Source organism: Tupaia chinensis, unplaced genomic scaffold (assembly GCF_000334495.1).
Source record: "Tupaia chinensis unplaced genomic scaffold, TupChi_1.0 Scaffold139767_1, whole genome shotgun sequence".
Lineage (NCBI taxonomy): Eukaryota > Metazoa > Chordata > Mammalia > Scandentia > Tupaiidae > Tupaia > Tupaia belangeri.
In genome coordinates, this window is record NW_006199647.1 from 1,343,070 (window position 1) to 1,345,694 (window position 2,625).

Below are 2,625 nucleotides of genomic sequence, written 5' to 3' on the forward strand. Positions count from 1 at the left end.
GGGGAGGGCAAACGGGAGAGACTGCCTGAGTGTGTGTGAGAGAAAAACTAACCTGTGGTTATGAGCAAGTGTCCTTTGGTCCATTCTCTCTTTGCTCCATCTATGCATTAATTTTTATATGCAATTCATTCACTCATTTTAAAGAAATTGAGTCTCTACTTATGTTGTAGGGGCTGTACAAAGAGCTGGGTATAAAATGGCAGTCTTCACAGGGTTCTAGTCCATCCTGGAAGACACTGCTAAGCTCCATGGTAATGATACCTACAAAGTAACAGTGTGAGATCCTGGAGTCTGACCTCGTCTGCCGGGTGGGGCAGAGTTCTCTGATGTTTTGGTTCATTCTCTGTTGTTTACAACAAAAACCTGAGTCTGGATACCTTATGAAGAGTAGAGGTTTATTTAGCTTACCATTTTAGAGGCCCAGAGCCAGGAAGCCATTTATAGCGAGGGTCTTCTTGGTGGTGGGACTCTGCAGAGCTGGTGCGGGGCAAGGACAAGAGGCAACGGGTATGGTCTGTCTCGTTCCCTTTCTTCGTAAACCCACCAGGATTCAACCATGGGGAGCCCACCCTGATGACTTTAGCTAATCCTCATCTCCTCCCAGAGGCCCACATTAGAGCACCATAGTCAGATTAAGTTCTAACCCTTTTAATCCTGTCACAACCAAATTTTAATACATGAATTCTTGGGGGACCCATTCAAACCATAGTTCCCAAAGACCAGACATCAAAGCTGAGAGGGGAGAGGAGAAAGAAAAGTTTGATTAGGAGGGAGGAAGCCGGAGGGCGAGAAGGCCCTGAGGTGGGGAGCAGCTGGCTCCGTGGTAGGACTGCGACTGTCAGGGCTGCAGAGACAGCAAGTCCTTGAGCTGAGAGTGGCCGGAGATGTAGGCTGGGGCTGGGGCGGGTGAGCTTGGGCCTGTGGGAGGCTGGAAGAAGCCAGAGCCCGAAGCTGGCGGCATGCACGGGGAGCGGCTCACCTCCTCGTGGAGCTTGCTGACATGGCTTCAGGTATAGAGGGATTCACTTCATTTCTGACATAAATAATCTGAACCATTATTTATATCAGAATAAAGGAATTTCGAATGAAAAGATTTAATAAGTAGGTCCATAAGAACAGAACTTAAAGAAGTTAGGGCGTTTCCTTTGTTCCATTACATAATTGGAGAAGTATGAGGTTGTTTGTGTTCTTTTCTTCCTGTTTATGTGTTTACTTTGGGAGTGACAAAGAAAAGTTGGCAAGCCATCTTGGGAAATAGTTGTCTTTCTAAACTCTGTTGTTGAGGTTTTGATTGACCATGAGAGGGAAGGCTAGTCCCGGGTGGGCTGGTACTTCGAAGGCGGTAACTGACATGCAGGACAGTGTGCTGGTGAGACGCGTGAGCTCTGGGCACCAGCAGGTGGCACAGTGGTTAAGGCGCTGGACATCCACGTGACCAGCTGTGGTTAGAGCCCCAGGCCCAGTAACTTGAAAATCACACGGGGCGTGTGTGTGTGCATGCCCAAATCTCAAGAGCACAATGGAGAGGAGGGGTTACGATGCAGAAGGGGTTGCAGCACAGCCGTCCCCCGGGATTTCTTACTTGCCCTCCCTCTGTCTCTCTCTCTGGTGAGCTCATGTGCTCTATGGCCGAAACCTTAAAGAAAATAAAAGCTTGAGCTTTGCACTCGGATCAGTCGAGTTCTCACAGGGAACGGTTTCCTCACTCCACCTCTAACTGGCAGGGTAGTGGCCCCCTCTGCCCCAGCGGCCTGTGGCCCAGCCTGAGGTCCCTCCCAGTGCAGCCTCGGGGCTGGATGTAAGCTCCAACTCCCAGGGGTTCCCAGAGGCGGTCTCCAGTTCAGGTGATGACTTGGTGGTGCTCTCTGCAGAAGAGGTGGTCTCGGTGGGGTCTAAAGAGGGGCTTGGCTGCCCTGGAGACTAGACTGTCCTCGTGGGAGCCCTAGGGCAGGAGGGACCCCACCGGGGTAGCAGACCTGTCCCTGATCCTGGCACCAGTCCGGAGTTGGCTGTGGCCTATGCAGCCTGGCCACCCTTCAGTGGATCTGTCCTCACCAGCACGCTGCAACAGGGACAGCGCTCTTGGCACAGGGCCGTGGGGCAGCAGCCTCCCCACCTCCATGGCCACGCTCAGGACTGATGACGTAGCCAGGGTGTCTGTCTCCACAACTGGAAAACGTTCCCTGCGAAGCTGGTTGTGAGACTGATGCTATGCCTCTTTCTTTTTAAAAATACGGTGTTTGGGAAAACAAAGCATCGTTTTTTAAGAGATGTTCTTGCTATAGGGCGTGTGTGCTCCCCGGAGAGCAGAGAGACAGAGAGCAAGAAATCACCCCCAGGGAGGATGGTAATGCCTCAGTACCTTCTCCTCCATTCTCCTCTCAGCATTTTGGGCATGCACGTATGCCCAGCGTGTTTCAAGCCACCAGGTCCAGGACTTGAACCACAGTTGACTACGTGGGAGTCCAGCGATGTCACCATCACACCATCTGCAGGTCCCAAAGCATCGTTTTTTTTTTTTTTTGAGAGGTTTTTCTCACTACAGGGTGCGTGCGCTCACCAAACAGAGAGAGACATAGAGACAGAAAGCGAGAAATCACCCCCCCAGGGGGGATGGTCACGCCG